General features: G+C 44.5%; 6 non-coding genes and 4 pseudogenes across 6 annotated transcripts; 8 read left to right on the top strand and 2 right to left on the bottom strand.

Annotated features, from left to right (window-relative positions):
* Positions 1 to 1,532: 1,532 nt before the first annotated feature.
* Positions 1,533 to 1,604, bottom strand: trnaa-ugc (transfer RNA alanine (anticodon UGC)). The gene has a single exon. It is a non-coding gene; the product is annotated as a tRNA-Ala (tRNA).
* An 8,037-nt stretch (positions 1,605 to 9,641) lies between these two features.
* LOC148670803 (U1 spliceosomal RNA) lies at positions 9,642 to 9,812 on the top strand. Its single transcript, XR_015937398.1, has one exon. It is a non-coding gene; the product is annotated as a U1 spliceosomal RNA (small nuclear RNA).
* A 2,334-nt stretch (positions 9,813 to 12,146) lies between these two features.
* On the top strand, positions 12,147 to 12,265 carry LOC148670804 (5S ribosomal RNA; annotated as a pseudogene).
* A 617-nt stretch (positions 12,266 to 12,882) lies between these two features.
* Positions 12,883 to 13,047, bottom strand: LOC148670805 (U1 spliceosomal RNA). Its single transcript, XR_015938288.1, has one exon. It is a non-coding gene; the product is annotated as a U1 spliceosomal RNA (small nuclear RNA).
* A 1,508-nt stretch (positions 13,048 to 14,555) lies between these two features.
* Positions 14,556 to 14,674, top strand: LOC148670806 (5S ribosomal RNA; annotated as a pseudogene).
* Positions 14,675 to 15,211: 537 nt separating this feature from the next.
* LOC148670807 (5S ribosomal RNA) lies at positions 15,212 to 15,330 on the top strand (annotated as a pseudogene).
* Positions 15,331 to 15,867: 537 nt separating this feature from the next.
* Positions 15,868 to 15,986, top strand: LOC148670808 (5S ribosomal RNA). The gene has a single exon (XR_015937849.1). It is a non-coding gene; the product is annotated as a 5S ribosomal RNA (ribosomal RNA).
* A 537-nt stretch (positions 15,987 to 16,523) lies between these two features.
* LOC148670809 (5S ribosomal RNA) lies at positions 16,524 to 16,642 on the top strand. Its single transcript, XR_015937850.1, has one exon. It is a non-coding gene; the product is annotated as a 5S ribosomal RNA (ribosomal RNA).
* A 535-nt stretch (positions 16,643 to 17,177) lies between these two features.
* On the top strand, positions 17,178 to 17,296 carry LOC148670810 (5S ribosomal RNA). Its single transcript, XR_015937189.1, has one exon. It is a non-coding gene; the product is annotated as a 5S ribosomal RNA (ribosomal RNA).
* Positions 17,297 to 17,833: 537 nt separating this feature from the next.
* Positions 17,834 to 17,952, top strand: LOC148670811 (5S ribosomal RNA; annotated as a pseudogene).
* Positions 17,953 to 20,010: the final 2,058 nt, after the last annotated feature.

Here is a 20,010-nt window from a genome sequence, read left to right on the forward strand (position 1 = left end):
GCGATAGTTGCCTCACGCTCTGAACAACCAAGTCCTGCTTATTCCCGCTGTGGGTCGTGGATGGTGTGTTTTGGTATTTACTCGAAATTACGGAGGATACATGGGACTGCATTTACCTGATAACATACCATGATCTCTAGTACCTAATGAGCTTTGATAATTCAGCTTGCTTATCGCTTTGGGCTCAATTCAAAAGTTGCAGTGAAAGCAGGAGCTGAGCAGGATTCTGTTTAAATGGAGCCAGATCTGTTCACAAGCGGGGAAACACTCCAGCGTTTACTAATTGAAGACCACAATCCGCTAAAACACCCCTGTTTCTTAGACTAAAAGAAGCTAAAAGCATTTTTGAACATGGGTTATATTGTAAATACTGTTATTAAAAAGCTTATTCGCATACTGTCGGTTATTTAGACGGTGCAAAACAGGCTGCCCTTATAAAACTTTCTGTGCCCGTTTTGACAAAGGAGAAAGTATTTTCTGATGGAGCGCTATGCGAAAAGATTTAATTAGCTTTACCCCTGCCAATGATTCAGCATGAAGAAGTAAAAGTTTCAAAGGGAAAAGCAGCTCGCTAACACAGCCAATATTAAATGTACTTGCCGGCACACTATCACGTGCATTGGCTCAGAAAGTGATCTCGGCAATGTTCCCAAAGTAAAGCTGAAAGTGCCAAAGAGCATTTCTGTTGAGAAAACTGCCTTGATGTTAAGCTTAGAAAGCCTGTCTTTTAGATGTTCTATCTCTAAACACCTTGTGCAGCCTCCCAACAGACTAACAAATATTTTTTTTGAGAAATGGGCACACACCCGGAAGACAATAACGTTTATCTACATTCGAGTATGTGAATAACAATTTAACAGAAAAAAGTTTGTAAATGAGATTTTGCAAAAATTCAATAAATCGTCTATAAACAGTAAGAAATTATTAAGAAAGTAAGATATTATTTTATTTTATAAACTTTAAGACAATGAAGAGAGTTTACAGGTCATCCTTCGCTTTTGCTCTTTCAACTTAAGCGTTCAGGATCCAAGCCCATGTGCGGATGGTTGTATTTCTTAAAGTAACTTGTAATCATCAAAAGTTGTTGTGTAGTCCTTCAGTTCTTTCTCGAGTTGTACCATGGATATTTTATACGATCAATACTTTTCATGATCATTTGCATTTTCCGTTTCAAACGGAAAAAGTTCAAAGTGTCCTTATAACTGTGCTCCACATCTACACGAGAGCGCTTGTAAGAGTACAGGACATGCAATGAGGAGTTTGTGCAGCTTTCAGCTTAGTGCGGAGTCCAGAGGAAGGACTCACTCGCTGAATGATCTCTCAAGAAATTCAAAGGGTGTTTTCTGCAAAAGCCATGACAAGTGTGAAGAACAGAACGCAATGTTTTGGAGTTACATTTAAAACAGGAGAGAACACTGTAGCACTTCGAGTGTGTCTAAATTTAATTGTGTAAACCTAGCTCTCTATAAACACAGACAAGGAGTTCTCACACAACAGAAGATTGCGATGTGAGCACAGTAATATGAAACACTTGGAGATGCCAGGGATTGAACACAGGACCTCATACATGCAAAGCATGCACTCTACCATTGAGCTACATCCCCAACAGAACAGCTTGTGGAACTGACTTAGAGATGTGCAGATGCTCACTGACCACAATCCACCACTCACGAAGAATGTCTGCAGTTTCCCACTTTCGCGTTTCCTCTAATACAGAGTAAATTCATGGGAATGAAGAAATAAGGAAGGAAAAATAGTCACATCTAAGCTTCCAGAGACCGGTTAAAAATGAATCAGTTATTTTTATATCCAGTCACATGGACGACGGCCCAGTGGGCAAAAGACGTATAATATACGTCTATTAAACGCATACCTTAGACGTCTAAATGTGGTCCGCAATTCGTCTTTAATGAAATTCTAATATATGTCTATTGTTATACGTCTATGATAAGGTGTTCATTATACATAAATGGTTGGAGTTCTATTATACGGATAAATTTAGAGCACTATTATACATATATGATTGGAGTTCAGGATAACTTTAGAGGACTATTATACGTATATGGTTAGAAGTCTATTATACGGATAATTTTAGAGGTCTATTATACGTATATGGTTAGAAGTCTATTATACGGATAATTTTAGAGGACTATTATACATATATGGGTAGAGGCCTATTATACATTACAATACAGATTTTAAAATGTACAACTTCTATATTTCCAAGAAAAAAAATATTACAATGAAAGTTAAGACGATTTTTGTCCACCATTTGCAAACCCTGTCTAATTGTCCTAACAGTTAGAACCAGAAACCTATTATTTTCAGTGTCCAGATCTCCTGGCCCCCTGCCTTGCATATGCATTCTTCAAGTAACACATTGTGTGTTCCTTTATTTCTTTAAAGGTAGGGTGGGACTTCAGCACCGCAGCTAGGAGAAAATTATATAATATTACTACCCAAATAAATGATGATTAATATCTTCTTTAGTATAATCTCAAAAATGAACCATTAAGGTTAACTAAGCTCAAAGCTATAATAAACGTATAAAATTTGGCTTGCATCATAGCAGTTGAGCAATAAAGTCTGTCCTAATTAAAGAGTACCCAAAGTTTGAAAGTACAACATAGAATAAGAATAATTAGAGAAACGGCAAAACGATTTTGTGTCATCTTCCCCTTCACACTATTTTTATGTGCCATTTTTTGCTTATTAACGTACTATTTTAATCAAAATAATATTAAGTAAGATCTGTATGTATTCAGATAGTATTATTATTATTATTTATACTTACTCGTCAAAAGAGGATTGCTGAGATATTTGCGGATTTCTTCTACGATTGAAAAACGTGTCCAAAATGGTGACCAACGAATACTAGCAATGCATTGTGGTATATAACCGGAAAATATACCACAACGTATGCGTTTATTAATGTTGTCGATATTATGGTTGAAATTTAACATTGATAATACATCGCAGCTATGTGCCCCCTACTATGAGCTGATGTGCAATTTTAACGCATGCAGTTAGTAAGGAAACGGTCACTGTTGTAAGGTATTATATATAATGACATTATGGAATAGGATGGGGACAGGCCTGGTGTCACGGGGGGAGGGAGGAGTGTCGCCCCTTCAGTTTTGGGCAAAAGGATTTACTTAACTTGTAATAAAAAAATAGTTGTACTTTGTCAATGGCCAAACATTAATTTATTTACACGTGTAAAATAAATATAGTACATATAGTAATAAATATAGAAAATACAGTAATACATATAGTAAATTAATTAATTACTACATAAATGATTTACTTCGTACACTGTGCAGATGGCTGTATACTCCTAGTTGCAGCACCCACGATATATATAGTAAAAAGCCTCAGGCACTGTGTTAGATGTGTTTTCGACGTTATATATGCGTTTATTAATGTTGTCGATTTTACGGTTGCAATTAGATGTTGATAATACGTCGCAGCGACGTATACACAGATGCAGCCATTCAAAATGGGTGGGGTATTTCGTGGTATACCCCGGTGGGCGTGTCACATTAAAACGCAGTATCATGCAGTATCACGCAGTGTATCGCGTCATTTGAGGTCATGCTGGAACCTCTCATGTACAGCATTTGAGCTTGGACAAAAGTTGGACAAAAGTACACAACCTACCTTTATCAGAAATATTTATGCATCAAAGCCTTTACCGAAGATATTACTAATAGTATTAATAATGAATGACTTTGGACAAGCTGTAAACTCAAAGTATTATACTGGTCCACATTCTTTCTAACCGTCATTTTAAACGAAAATACTTTTAGTTTTTTCTTTGACAAACACCACAGCATTTCGTGGATAATTTCTTAAGCACATTTGTACAAGCACTTGGAATCTGTCCAAGCCCTACTTTGTCAGGCATTTTCTTTTACTGCAACGGACATAAAAACTCCCTTGCTTTTAACAGAGCGTTTCATAATTTCTAACTACGAAAATTATTTAAACTGCAACACTTATCATTCAACCAGGGCTCAAAATATCACAAGGATCCTCAAGAGCACATCAAAGACTGTATTAAAAGATACTTGTATCAGATACATGAGAATCCAGGCTTTTTTTCTCAACACTTTCTTTTCCGTATACCAGATATTATGGAACTACTTCAGAAGGCTGTCAGCCAGTCAGATTCCAGGAATCAGTACTTTAAAGAAAATTCGATTTCTCCCTAAACATTTTAAGCATCGAAGTCTTTAACTAACATGTGAAATAGTGGCAGTTTTAAGCTTTTCTGCTAATATAATATGGAATTGCGTATCTAAAGAAATTAATAACGATATGATTATATTTGTGTACTGCGACAGGGCTGTGTAGGGCTGTTTCGCCTCACAATCAGACAAATGCAACATAAATTGGGCTGTGTAGTCTTCTAAGTATCTTAATAAACTTTCAGCATAGCTTTCTCCCCGTTTAGATTTATTTTTCTTGGGATCTTGGGATCAAACGTGGAAAGATTAGATTGTAATCGTTTTTATTTTTTAAGTACATTTTAGAAAAGTGTAATCTATACTAAAAAGCTGTACACCACCTGCTATAAAGATACATATTGTAATACTTTCGGTCTCAGATAGGACGGACACAAGAACTCAGACTTGCAGAGTTAAAGCAAGTTAAAGCCTTGATTTTATATATCACCTTTAAAAGTGGCATCACCAAGCAATACAGATTACAAAGTAAATACCCAACACTGATTGCACCCATCTGTCATGTTAATAAAGACCTTTAAATTGAATTTAGTTTTATTACTTGTTTTTCAGGAAGTTAAAAAAAAACACTTGAATTACTTATCCAGTCTCTCGAACTAAAATTATTTTTCAATCAATGCAACTAACATCGGGCAACGTGTTTTTTTTAATCCAACATTGACAGCCACATGTTAAATCTTGTCAGTCAGCTCTTTTTTCTCTATCTGAATTGTGGCGATTCAAACAACCTGGGAAAACAAGTGGTCTCAAAGTCACCGAGCTCACAGAGCTTCAACAACAGATGACAATTTCCTTAGTCCTTCCTTAGTCTTCCTGAAATTGTCAGATTATGAGTGAACAAAAGCATTTTATTAAAAACACGTTTGTGTTTGTTTGGGAGCTATATTATGTATTTTTCATATGTAAGAAATAATGATGTGTTCCTGCTTACACATTGCACGACTTTAAAAGCTAGAAAAACAGGTTTCGATTCACATTATCTGGCGAGCCTTGTTTTGTCAAAGGAAAATTCTATTCTACTCTGAGAATGTAGGGGGAGGAAGAATGTCCCTTGTCTTTTTACTTACTCCAATACACCAATGCATTAGCATGTTAAAGCGATTTCATTGAGGAGCCTAGCTTTCTTAACTAGTAAGTACTGTACTTACTGGGTTTTGAAGGGGGGGAGGTGTCTTTTGCTGGAAATCTCGCCCCCTTCTACTTTGAAAATACCTGTGAAACAGGTGTAATTCGTCACAGCCAGCACTCCCGCAGAGAGGGGGGTTGTACTTGCAGTGCATCGGTATAGATGGGAAAGCCAGAGCCGAGTCAAGTCTAGCCATGTGTGAGTCTAGTCTCACAGAGCTTCAACAGCAGATGACAACTTGTGAGTTTGATTAAGAATGAATAAAAACATTTCATTAATAACGCGTTTACGTTTGTCTGGGTGCTGAAAAAGTAAAAAACAATTACTTTTTGACAATGAAGAACTGTGTGTTTGTCTCTCTCTCTGCTGGCGTTTGTAATCGTTTTTATTTTTAAATACATTTTAGCAAAGTAATGTACCATAAAAGTATTGTGAGACATATTTGGGTTAACATGTTCAGTGTTCAGTGTGTGGTAATTTGTTTGGTGCAAGTGAAGTTTTATTTAAAATCTGACCCAGGGAAAAGTGTGGTGTGGACGGCTGAGGAGAGAATGCAGGCTCGCGCTGTGTCCGTTATTCTTTTTGTCTTTTTGAGCCAGTGAAAGCTCTGTTGTCCTTCACATGAATGCCTGAATCATTGTACCGAACCCAGGATTTTACAGTATTTTTTTCTTTAAAATACCAATAACAGCAACATACAGTTTACATAATATGTTGATGTTCCAAAATTAATATAGTTTATGACCTTTATGACCTTTGTTATGCTCTTCGTTAATGTCTAAGCCGGAACACATCATTATATCTCATTTTGTATTTCTTTAAAAAAAAAATCGTTTGCCCAGCCTAACAGTAATGTTGTTATTGTTTTTATCCTGTAAAGCGCTTTGAGGAGCCACCTTTAAAGGCGCCATATACAATAAAGTTCATTATTATTACTATTGTTAATTTGCTGGACAGAGAGGTGAACATTATTACGCAGAAGACAAAGATAGCGATTTACGTTGCATTGTGCATTGTGCTGCTATAATACAGTTTTAAATAATTAAAAGTCTAAACACTATCAGCTTTATTTATGGGTTTTAAATAAAGGCGATTTAAACGCGATTTAAATCAATATAAATGTTTATATTGCAATGCATAGGTGACTATTCATTGTTATTAAAATGACTTAAATTCGATCATGTTGTGATATTTAGAAATATAAATTTGTTTGGTGCGAGTGAAGTTTTATTTAATCTCTGACCCAGGGAAATGTTTTATTTTTTCAAAGAAATGTGATATATAGTATATTCGACGAATCACTGCCCACTGGGTGTGCGGACCTTTTCTTATTTACCTTGTGCAATCGTGTTTCATAAAATGTAATTGTATTATAGCATGAACCCCTGGCGATTTTCTTGATACGTTATATGTGCTCTTGTTTGTATTGTATGTATTTTTGTTGTACAAATAAAAAGTAAAAAGCACAATTTTCCGGATGCAGCTGCTGTAAAAAAAATGAGATCAAGGGTGCTGTACGCAGAGGTCTGAAGCCTGCTCCACAGAAAAACTTTATGTTAAAGAAGTCGAGATCTCACCATGAGAGGGGAAGCATCTCAGAAAAAGCAGGTGCAGTCGGTTCCACAGTCATAACGCCACGAAGTTGGACGAAAAGAGCAAGAGCCACCCGGCTTCCTCCAGGCAAGTAATGAGACAAAGAGACAAGGCACAGCGGGTAGTGTGGCTGAGCAGTCTAAGGTGCTGGCTTAAGGCTCCAGGTTCTTTGGGCGCATGGGTTCAACATTTGTCTTTCATCTTTCGCAAGCTGTATAGATTTCTTTAAAAACAAGTTGTTGCAGAAAGGAAACGAACACTTGCATTCACGTAAATTAAAAGGCATGGGATTTGCCTATAACGATAAACTCTGTACAGTAAGACATGAAGAAAGGCACCGCTGGGAATCGGACCCAGGATCTCCTGTTTACTAGACAGGTGCTTTAGCCAGCTAAGCCAATTAAGCTAAATCTGTTCCACAGATGTGCAGTGTGCCTTTCCTCTTGTCGTATTCAAGAGTACTGACTGCGTGAGCTCCTCACTGTGTGTCCTGTACTCTACTGTGAATTCATTTAGATCATCTACGTGGAGTACAGTGACAAGATCGCCTGGAATATTTTCACTGAGTAAGTCATTGAAGAAAACAGAAGATGTCAGAGTGGCCTCATCAACAATCCACTCAGGCAGCGCTCCTCTGTAAAGTGCCGTTCGTTCACATCGATTGGCTTTTTTTTTGCCTTCATTCGTGCAAGTAGTACAGGCAGACGCCCCTATTCTGCCGTGACCCAGATTCGAACCGAGGTTGTTGTGACCACAACGCAAAGTACTGACCACTATACGATCATGGCAAGTTACCAAAACACACGCTGGGGGTGGAAAAGGCTGTGCTCTCTCGTGTGACAGGAGTCACCTGCTCCTGCTTTCCAAAAGATCAGCACCATGTACGAAAGAGCCGCATTAAAACCACTCAAACATGTGCAAAATGTGCGAGAAGAGGGGGCTCTTGTTTCCACCTGAAGACTTCTCGCATGTGAGACGAACTGATCATTGCTGCAGCTCAGAAACCTGCAGGAGGTGGGAGGGGTACTCTCGTAGACAGTGCTGACCTTCGGCAAGAGGATTTATACTCTCAAAGATGATATTTGCACTTTCTGGAGAGGAGATTTTCTCAACTTCAGTAGCCCGATTTTGTCGATTGCGTGGAGAGGGCTGTAGAATGTGGCACCGCCTTTCCTGCTCTGTCCATGAAAAGCGTGCTGGTCTCTGGAGAATGAGCAAGGTCCATCAGCGCACTCCAATAAAGGCACTGGAAGCTGCTGAATCGCATTGGCGAAGCTCAACACTGGGCCACTGGGCACAGCTTCCCACCGTTTCCGTAGTGTTGTGGTTATCACGTTTGCCTCACACGCGACAGGTCCCTGGTTCAAAACCAAGCAGAAACAAACTGGCTCCTTTTGTCGCCATGCATACTGTTTGGGGATTCGCCTAGCGCTGTGATTGAACAGACCCACTCACCTCTTAGTGTGCACAGTGCATGTCGCAGCGCTTCCTGCTTTCACTTCAATGCGCGTCCTGATGTACCCCGGTCTCCCGCGTGACAGGTGGGGATAATCACCACTATACTAACGAGGAAGACATCGCTCTCTCCGACCCCCGGCATCATATCCCGACCCACCATGCTGGAAGCCGACGCGTGCTGTGATTCCTTTATGGAGCAGAAATGAAAACCGAGGAGCCGAGAGATCATTTCAGCATTTCGCATGTGAATGGAAAACACAAACGACCAACTTGGAATGACTTGCTTTTGACGCTTTTCAAAGCATTCTTTGTGCATCAAACAGACCCACTCACCTCTTAATGTGGAGGGATCTGCACAGTGCATGTTTCCTGCTTTCACTTCAATGCGCGTCCTGATATTGATTTTTTTTCGTGTGCTGTGCGGAGGCTCTGAAAGCGAGAGCAATGAAAAGGTGCACGGCGCTGTGAAAGAAACGGAGGTAAAGACGTCTCTATACATGGATGACGTCACCCTCCTCCTCTCTGACAATGCCTCAATTAGCAGAGCACTGCAGTGTTGTGATCAGTTCTCTTTGGCTTCCTCTGCAAAAATTAACAAATCTAAGAGTGAGATTTTTTATCAGAACTGGAGGGAGCCAAAAGAAGGACATGATCTCAGGCTGCAAGAGAAGAGAATTAAGGTCCTGGGGGTGTATTTTGGAGAAGAGATAGGAACAGTAAATTGGCAGAACAAATTGCCAATCTTAAACAAAAAACTGATGCAATGGAAGGACCGAGACCTCACCATGACAGGGAAGGTGCTGGTCATCAAAGCCGAGCTCTTGCCTGTCTTGAATTTTCTGGCTTCTACCTTCCCAATCCAACACCGTGTTGCGGCGGCGCTGAGGAGATTGATGTTTCAATTTCTATGGGGTGGGAAGCAGGAAAGACTCAGAAGGGAAATAATGTACAGGCCGCTACCCTCAGGGGGGAAGTCTGTCCCAGATATTGCTACGAAGCTACGAAGCAGAAAATCTGTGGGAAATAGAGAGCATAGGTCAATATCTCAAGAAACTGTGAAAAACATTATCATGTTTAAGTAAAGAATGTGATTTGAACCAGAAAAAAAGAAATTGTTGCTATTTAACTGGTACCGTGTCAAAATGTAATGAGATGTGATCATATATACTGTTTTAAGTATGTATATTAATGTGAAGCTTTCTAATTTGTGATGTCCTGTATTTTTTTTGTGAAAAGAAAATAAAGTTCATAAAAATCGAAATCGGTTCACCCAGGGCGAGGCTCGGCCATTGCACTCCGGCTGTGCTGACCCCTGCGAATTCCCCAAATGTGGGAATCTCGACTGCATAATTTCTGGTAGTGGGGGACTGCGTTCGCGCTCTCCCCTGATGTGCTTGGTCCAATATCGGATACGGAAGAGTTACGACACCATGAGCTGCGATACGATCCCAGTTCGAAGGGAGTCGATTCCACTGCTGGTTCTCGGTTTCTTTTAGTTAGAGGTCCGGAGAAGCATTTCAAGCTCGTTGCACTACTCCTTCCGGACATTCATTCCCTTTTCAAAGTCAGTCGTTTTGCTGTAGTCTGCATTATTTAGGCTGATTATCGAGGTTAGCCATTATTTGGTCATGGGGGCCTCGGTACTGTATGCTAATTCTCAAGACAGTTTCACCCGTTTTCTGATTGCTAGGTTCTGTACCAGTGCAGACATGTCAAACAGTGAATGGCTGTACCTCTATTGTATCCCTGCTCAATTAATAAAATCAGCAATAAATGAATATATGTATAGTTATACGAAAAACAAGTGGTTTATCGACTCATCTTCATTTGCAGATTTAGAGGCAGATTCGATATTCATTTTACAAATGGGTTTTTTTTTATATGGGTCACACTCATGCCATAGCAACAAAACATCTCTAGAAATGAGGCTATAGATCACCTTTCCATCCTCCAGGTTTTCTTCCCAAAGCCTAAGGCACCAACGGTGACCCCTGCTGGCCGAGAGAGCAAAAGCTTGCAGCACCTGGTATTCCCAAGCAGTCTCCCATGCAAGCACTAACCAGGCCTGACCCTACTTAGCTTCAGAGATCAGACGCGTTCAGGGTGGTGTGGCCGCAGGCGAAAGTAATAGCACCTGACTCGCTACTTGAAGCTGTGTGTGGCTGGGGTTCCGTGCCCCCCGAGCTTGACTGAAGTATCGTTCGTGTGCAACTCTTTGGAAAGGAGCTGCTTTCCAAATTGCATTGCGTACCTGGATGTTGGCGAATGTGCTCCCTTGTGTTGGCTTGTCCCGCACTGGAGGAGAACAAACAAACTGCTCGGAGGAGCACAAGGCAAGTCTTCACAAGACAAAAACCTCCAGTGCACACATGTCAAACAGTGAATGGCTGTACCTCTATTGTATCCGTGCTCAATTTGGGTGGGCAAAACGAGAAAACGAGAGTGCCGTTTCCTACACATCTGCAGTCACCAATGCACATTCGCAGCATTTCCCGGGACGCAATTTGGCCTCATTTGCATAACAGCAGACCGGCAGATCGCTACGCAAGCTCGCGTCGTGCGCCTGCCACACACCGAACAAACACCGGAGCCTTTTCAGCAATTTCCAAAAAACGGGCCTGCTCGCCTGCCCACAAGGCTCCATCTCTTACCCGCTCTCCAGAGCCTGCTGTCTTCTGTGCTGTTCTCTCGGCACCGCTGCAGCGCACACAACTCCTGTAGCGCGGGGAGAAAGTTTCCACTCTCCGCCGCAGGGAAGGCTCGCTCCGTGCGCACACGTCCTTTCAATGCCAGTTCAACAAGTGCTCCGCATTAGCAGCGTCGGGGCTCCGGCGTGTCGCACCTCACCTCGCACAGCCCCCTCCTTGAATGTCTCGCGCTGGGCATGCCCCGCTCTTCTCCACCTCATCTTATCGCGTGTGACCACCGACAATGGCCACAATGCCGGGGAATGGCACCTGTAAAGTGTTAATTGGGGCACAGGAACAGCCCGTCTCGTCTCGGGGGCCGGCTTCAAAGACAATACAGCAAACACAGCGGGGCGGGGGAAGTAGACGACACGGCACATGCAGGTACATTCAGCTCCGGTGGGAACGAGTCATTTGTCGGTCTTTTAGTGTTCCCCTTTACCAATCAGTCGGGGTCTCCTCCTAATCCCCGTCTCATATGTAACAATCAATGACGAGGCCCCCCTGTCCCGCGATATTGTATTTGTCTCCTGGCCGCTAGCTGGCGCCGTGAGATTTAGTACTCGCGCAAGAGACCGGGGGCAGAGCGCCCCCCACAAAGTGTGCGCTCCAGGTTCCCTCTCGGGGCTCTGCAACACAGCGGAAAGGCAGCGAGAAGGAGCCTCTTGCTCTGACGCCGCAAGGCCACAGGAGGGCGGAGGCACCGCGCGCCCGGCCGACGTGTTGGACCGGTGCGCTTTATGTGCTGAAATAAACACGCGACAGCCCAGAAATGTTTTCAGAGTGCTGTGCACTGGAGGTTTTTGTCTTGTGAAGACTTGCCTTGTGCTCCTCCGTGCAGTTTGTTTGTTCTCCTCCAGTGCAGGACAAGCCAACACAAGGGAACACATTCGCCAACATCCAGGTACGCAATGCAATTTGGAAAGAGGCTCCTTTCCAAAGAGTTGCACACGAACGATCCTTCAGTCCAACTCGGGGGGCACAGAGCCCCAGCCACACACAGTTTCAAGTAGCGAGTTAGGCGCCATGGCTTGCGCTTGCGGCCACACCACCCTGAATGTGCCCAATCTCGTCTGATCTTGCAAGCTAAGCAGGGTTGGGCCTGGTTAATACTTGGATGGGAGACTTCCTGGGAATACCAGGCGCTGCAAGCTTTTGCTCTCTCGGCCAGCAGGGGTCGCCGTTGGTGCCGTAGGCTTTGGGAGGAAAACCTGGAGGATGGAAAGGTGATCTATAGCCTCATCTCTAGAGATGTTTTGTTGCTATGGCATGTGTGTGACCCATATAAAAAAAAAAAAAACGTTTGTAAAACGAATATCGAAGCTGCCTCTAAATCTGCAAATGAAGATGAGTCGATAAACCACTTGTTTATCGTATAACTATACATATATTCATTTATTACTGATTTCATTCATTGAGCACGGATACAATAGAGGTACAGCCATTCACTGTTTGACATGTCTGCACTGGTACAGAACCTAGCAATCAGAAAACGGGTGAAACTGTCTTGAGAATTAGCATACAGTACCGAGGCCCCCATGACCAAATAAAGGCTAACCTCGATAATCAGCCTAAATAATGCAGACTACAGCAAAACGACTGACTTTGAAAAGGGAATGAATGTCCGGAAGGAGTAGTGTAACCAGCTTGAAATGTTTCTCCGGACCTCTAACTAAAAGAAACCGGGAACCAGCAGTGGCTTTCGAACTGGGATCCTAACGCAGCACGTGGTGTCGTAACTCTTCCGTATCCGATATTGGACCAAGCACATCAGGGGAGAGCGCGAACGCAGTCCCCCACTACCAGAAATAATGCGGTCGAGATTCCCACATTTGGGGAATTCGCAGGGGTCAGCACAGCCGGAGTGCAATGGCCGAGCCTCGCCCTGGGTGAACCGATTTTTTAAGAACTTTATTTTCTTTTCACAAAAAAATACAGGACATCACAAATTAGAAAGCTTTACATTAATATACATACTTAAAACAGTATATATGATCACATCTCATTACATTTTGACACGGTACCAGTTACATAGCAACAATTTCTTTTTTTCTGGTGTAAATCACATTCTTTACTTAAACATGATAATGTTTTTCACAGTTTCTTGAGATATTGACCTATGCTCTCTATTTCCCACAGATGATTTTCTGCTTCCTCCCTCCCTTCTCTCCACAGATCTCTGAGGTAATAGTTCTCTCGGGTGATGAACAGGGCCAGGCTACCTGCTGCCTTGACTGGGACCTCATTGCCTTTGAACAGCCCCATGTTCCTCACTCTCCACAGGGCGTCTTTCCCACTGTTCACCACGGCCCAGATCCTGTCAAACACGTCAGGAGGAAGTTTGACAGGAGAGTTGCCGTTGTAGCGGCAATGCTTGTTAATAAGACAGAATTAGGCGGTGGTATTCTGTCCTAAATGAGGCCCCATCTCACCTTCCATCTCTGTGGTGCAGCCACAGAGAAAGTATTCATGCAGGCTGATTTAAGATGTTTTCTTTTGATAAGGGACAGCTCCCAGATGGGGATGCACTTAGCTAAACCTGGCTATCATGATCAATGGTCATCCATTGGCGCCTATCTGTCTAGGGAGTGCCAAATGGACATCTGGACTGCATTCCTAAGTGTCAAGAGTAAGTGACTCATATCTCACCTTGATCAACCAATCAGGGACTGGCAGGGCGTGGTAATACCACATGGGTCTCCAATGCCTGCCAAACTCTCAACCAATCAGCACACATCTGTGTCTTGGTCAAAAAGTGAGCGCAAGCTCAGATCGGTGCTCTCCTTGGCCATTGTCGCACATCCTCAGAGACAATCATGTGACAACTGCTGTTGTCTGCAAAGGGACTTGGACTTTGTTATAAGCGCAAGGCCGAGGATCCCGTACGTACTCAGAATTCAGAAAGCTTTTAAGCGCAGGAGGCGCCCTATCCCCGCTCGCTCGCTCACTCCCCTGTTCACACGTGCAGTGCGGCTTGTCCGTCTGTTTATTTGTCAGCTTTGGCGAGACACGGGTGCTTGTGTATTAGCGTGAGCATTTTTTATTCTGATCAGGAACAGTTTAACAAGTCCGCAAAGGATCGAGGAAAGGTTTATCGCCAGCTGAAAAGAGACACAGCGCTTCGGCTGCGGAGACTTGTTCGGCTGGCGTTCGGAGAGTCGCGTTTTTCAGAATTGTATTGAGATCGTTTTCCACAGAGCTCAGATGTCAAAGCACAGCAGCAGCTCTCCACAGCGATCCTCTATAGCGCCCTTTCTCCCGCTGCTCCATCCTCATTGGAAGGAAGCAAGAGTGAAAGGCTGAAGTGAAATAGAGCGGGGACGAAGGCAGTGAAGAGAGAGAACGTGGGAAGAAGAGAAAAACGCAAGGAAAAAAAAGCAGCGTCGTAAAAGAGGTGACGGAGCTGTCCTCTCAATAAGAAGGGTGCCAGTGAGCCTTGCTCTCGCTTACGGCCACACACCCTTGAGCACGCCTGATCTCGTCTGATCTCGGAAGCTAAACAGGGATGGGCCTGGTTAGTACTTGGATGGGAGACCGCCTGGGAATACCAGGTGCTGTAAGCTTTTAAGCGCAGGAGGCGTCCTATCCCCACTCGCTCGCTCATTCCCCTGTTCACACGTGCAGTGCGGCTTGTCCGTCTGTTTATTTGTCAGCTTTGGCGAGACACGGGTGCTTGTGAATTAGCGTGAGCGTTTTATATTCTGATCAGGAACAGTTTTACAAGTCCGCAAAGGATCGAGGAAAGGTTTATCGCCAGCTGAAAAGAGACACAGCGCTTCGGCTGTGGAGACTTGTTCGGCTGGCGTTCGGAGAGTCGCGTTTTTCAGAATTGTATTGAGATCGTTTTCCACAGAGCTCAGATGTCAAAGCACAGCAGCAGCTCTCCACAGCGATCCTCTATAGCGCCCTTTCTCCCGCAGCTCCGTCCTCATTGGAAGGAAGCAAGAGTGAAAGGCTGCAGTGAAATAGAGCGGGGACGAAGGCAGTGAAGAGAGAGAACGTGGGAAGAAGAGAAAAACGCAAGGGAAAAAAAGCAGCGTCGTAAAAGAGGTGACGGAGCTGTCCTCTCACTAAGAAGGGTGCCAGCGAGCCTTGCTCTTGCTTACGGCCACACCCCCTTGAGCACGCCTGATCTCGTCTGATCGTGGAAGCTAAACAGGGATGGGCCTGGTTAGTACTTGGATGGGAGACCGCCTGGGAATACCAGGTGCTGTAAGCCTTTAAGCGCAGGAGGCGCCCTATCCCCACTCGCTCGCTCATTCCCCTGTTCACACGTGCAGTGCGGCTTGTCCGTCTGTCTATTTGTCAGCTTTGGCGAGACACGCGTGCTTGTGTATTAGCGTGAGCGTTTTTTATTCTGATCAGGAACAGTTTTACAAGTCCGCAAAGGATCGAGGAAAGGTTTATCGCCAGCTGAAAAGAGACACAGCGCTTCGGCTGTGGAGACTTGTTCGGCTGGCGTTCGGAGAGTCGCGTTTTTCAGAATTGTATTGAGATCGTTTTCCACAGAGCTCAGATGTCAAAGTACAGCAGCAGCTCTCCACAGCGATCCTCTATAGCGCCCTTTCTCCCGCAGCTCCGTCCTCATTGGAAGGAAGCAAGAGTGAAAGGCTGAAGTGAAATAGAGCGGGGACGAAGGCAGTGAAGAGAGAGAACGTGGGAAGAAGAGAAAAACGCAAGGGAAAAAAAGCAGCGTCGTAAAAGAGGTGACGGAGCTGTCCTCTCAATAAGAAGGGTGCCAGCGAGCCTTGCTCTCGCTTACGGCCACACCCCCTTGAGCACGCCTGATCTCGTCTGATCTCGGAAGCTAAACAGGGATGGGCCTGGTTAGTACTTGGATGGGAGACCGCCTGGGAATACCAGGTGCTGTAAGCTTTTAAGCGCAGGAGGCGCCCTATCCCCGCTCGCTCGCTCATTCCCCTGTTCACACGTGCAGTGCGGCTTGTCCGTCTGTTTAATTGTCAGCTTTGGCGAGACACGGGTGCTTGTGTATTAGCGTGAGCGTTTTTTATTCTGATCAGGAACAGTTTTACAAGTCCGCAAAGGATCGAGGAAAGGTTTATCGCCAGCTGAAAAGAGACACAGCGCTTCGGCTGTGGAGACTTGTTCGGCTGACGTTCGGGGAGTCGCGTTTTTCAGAATAGTATTGAGATCGTTTTCCACAGAGCTCAGATGTCAAAGCACAGCAGCAGCTCTCCACAGCGATCCTCTATAGCGCCCTTTCTCCCGCAGCTCCGTCCTCATTGGAAGGAAGCAAGAGTGAAAGGCTGAAGTGAAATAGAGCGGGGACGAAGGCAGTGAAGAGAGAGAACGTGGGAAGAAGAGAAAAACGCAAGGGAAAAAAAGCAGCGTCGTAAAAGAGGTGACGGAGCTGTCCTCTCAATAAGAAGGGTGCCAGCGAGCCTTGCTCTCGCTTACGGCCACACCCCCTTGAGCACGCCTGATCTCGTCTGATCTCGGAAGCTAAACAGGGATGGGCCTGGTTAGTACTTGGATGGGAGACCGCCTGGGAATACCAGGTGCTGTAAGCTTTTAAGCGCAGGAGGCGCCCTATCCCCGCTCGCTCGCTCATTCCCCTGTTCACACGTGCAGTGCGGCTTGTCCGTCTGTTTATTTGTCAGCTTTGGCGATACACGGGTGCTTGTGTATTAGCGTGAGCGTTTTTTATTCTGATCAGGAACAGTTTTACAAGTCCGCAAAGGATCGAGGAAAGGTTTATCGCCAGCTGAAAAGAGACACAGCGCTTCGGCTGTGGAGACTTGTTCGGCTGGCGTTCGGAGAGTCGCGTTTTTCAGAATTGTATTGAGATCGTTTTCCACAGAGCTCAGATGTCAAAGCACAGCAGCAGCTCTCCACAGCGATCCTCTATAGCGCCCTTTCTCCCGCAGCTCCGTCCTCATTGGAAGGAAGGAAGAGTGAAAGGCTGAAGTGAAATAGAGCGGGGACGAAGGCAGTGAAGAGAGAGAACGTGGGAAGAAGAGAAAAACGCAAGGGAAAACAAGCAGCGTCGTAAGAGGTGACGGAGCTGTCCTCTCAATAAGAAGGGTGCCAGCGAGCCTTGCTCTCGCTTATGGCCACACCCCCTTGAGCACACCTGATCTCGTCTGATCTCGGAAGCTAAACAGGGATGGGCCTGGTTAGTACTTGGATGGGAGACCGCCTGGGAATACCAGGTGCTGTAAGCTTTTAAGCGCAGGAGACGCCCTATCCCCGCTCGCTCGCTCATTCCCCTGTTCACACGTGCAGTGCGGCTTGTCCGTCTGTTTATTTGTCAGCTTTGGCGAGACACGGGTGCTTGTGAATTAGCGTGAGCGTTTTATATTCTGATCAGGAACAGTTTTACAAGTCCGCAAAGGATCGAGGAAAGGTTTATCGCCAGCTGAAAAGAGACACAGCGCTTCGGCTGTGGAGACTTGTTCGGCTGGCGTTCGGAGAGTCGCGTTTTTCAGAATTGTATTGAGATCGTTTTCCACAGAGCTCAGATGTCAAAGCACAGCAGCAGCTCTCCACAGCGATCCTCTATAGCGCCCTTTCTCCCGCAGCTCCGTCCTCATTGGAAGGAAGCAAGAGTGAAAGGCTGCAGTGAAATAGAGCGGGGACGAAGGCAGTGAAGAGAGAGAACGTGGGAAGAAGAGAAAAACGCAAGGGAAAAAAAGCAGCGTCGTAAAAGAGGTGACGGAGCTGTCCTCTCAATAAGAAGGGTGCCAGCGAGCCTTGCTCTTGCTTACGGCCACACCCCCTTGAGCACGCCTGATCTCGTCTGATCGTGGAAGCTAAACAGGGATGGGCCTGGTTAGTACTTGGATGGGAGACCGCCTGGGAATACCAGGTGCTGTAAGCCTTTAAGCGCAGGAGGCGCCCTATCCCCGCTCGCTCGCTCATTCCCCTGTTCACACGTGCAGTGCGGCTTGTCCGTCTGTCTATTTGTCAGCTTTGGCGAGACACGCGTGCTTGTGTATTAGCGTGAGCGTTTTTTATTCTGATCAGGAACAGTTTTACAAGTCCGCAAAGGATCGAGGAAAGGTTTATCGCCAGCTGAAAAGAGATACAGCGCTTCGGCTGTGGAGACTTTATTAATAAGGCCCCTCAGTAGTTGAGATCTCTGTTATACCCATCTAGAAACATGCAATCAGCATGTTATTGCTGAAGCAATAGTCACAACATTATTCCACACCTGGGTGAGATGCGGGTTATGATGACAGTCATGCTTTCTACACCTTATACTGAGCTCAGAAATGGACCAAGCGGACATCTCACGAGCAGATCCCTCCGCGTATAAGAAAGGCAACTTGTCTCAGCAAAAATACCACGGATTCACATCCAAAATATGATAAAAAGGCAAAAACCCCACACTTGGAATGCAAACGTACCCTAAAAAGGAAACACGGTTTTAAAACCAACTTGATTTTCCCCTGGAGAAACCTTTTTATGGACACACATCGCATCTATTACACATGTAGAACTAAATATAAAGATAAAACTTAATATAAGAAGTCATGACATATCACACATGACGAAGTCTGGTCCAGAATAAACAGTTTACACTGACCCACCTTTATTTACCCTGGTCACTCACTTCTATTAACTGTTTAACTGGGTAACAAATTAATATTTGTTTCAATTTGGGATCTACACCTGGGAGCCCTGAAATGTTGGCCAGAGGGGAGAAGCTGATATTCAGACGTGAGAATATATTAAAAAAAAGGATCTGATGTTGTTTTTCACCTGTCTAATCAAAGCTTGTTCAAAAATTATCTGATTATAGGACACACGAGTTTATAATCATACTCATTCCACTTTTTAACCCCGTATATATGCACAATATGAAACGTATATACACTAAATCTCACGTGTGACTCCCATAATATACATTTCTTTACGAAAATTAGGAACACTTACTACAATTATCAACCCCCCATGACGAGGCAATATTTCATACCTTTGTTTCTTTGTGGGTTCAAAGTTCTGTCCTGTCGTTTCACACGTAATGTTTTGGTAGTTATCTCAATTTTCCTTTGCAATTATCTCCAAGATCATCATCAACTTTTTGTAAAACGCTATGCACAACTGATATTTAAAGAAAGTCCTGTACCAAAACGTCTTCGTAGGGAAAGACAACTTTTTTTTCCTTACGTTAGTCGCTACACGGTTACTCAAAAAATCCATTCACCGCCTTTAAAAAAAAGTTTCGTTTTTTATTGTGGTTCACTGACATTTCTGTCACAATTCTGAGGGACCCCAAATAAAATTCACTTGCCGGTATAAAGACGCCGGCGAGGATAAGACAGGTATCGAGCCACCTGCGTATCTAGCGGACGTTTAAAATAAAAAAAATGGCGTGTAATGTTGCGAAGGGCTACTGTTTTTTTTATAGATTGTCGATTGTAAGGGACGTGGGCCGCGACAGAAATACTGGACGGGGTGGGAAAAGCTTGATTGATGGTTTGTTGTACCGCAACGGTCACAATTGACTCACCAGCAAAGATGGCGCCGAGGCCACATCGACTCCCTCCCGCCCTGCCTCGCACCGAAGCTCGAGCTGCGGAGCGCGACGCCAAACCGCCGGTCCACGGGCGCGGGCGCCGGACATAGACGTCATAAACCCTTCCGAGGCGCAGGAATTATAGATCACGGTAGTTTCTTCTGGACCCGGGTTAGGGACAGTGTGCCCTCCGTGAGAGTCTTCTGAGGAAGCCAGTGTCTCATGGGTGTCCAGGCTTGGTACCATCTGTCCATCACAGGACACACAGACACACACACTCACTCACACACCCTGGACAGGACACCAGTCCATCACAGGACATACACACACCCTAGATAGGACACCAGTCCATCACAGGACACACACACACTCACACACCCTGGACAGGACACCAGTCCCTCACAGGACACACACACA

The sequence above is a fragment of the Lepisosteus platostomus genome, chromosome 5, assembly GCF_059453375.1.
Source record: "Lepisosteus platostomus isolate fLepPlt1 chromosome 5, fLepPlt1.hap1, whole genome shotgun sequence".
Classification (NCBI taxonomy): domain Eukaryota; kingdom Metazoa; phylum Chordata; class Actinopteri; order Semionotiformes; family Lepisosteidae; genus Lepisosteus; species Lepisosteus platostomus.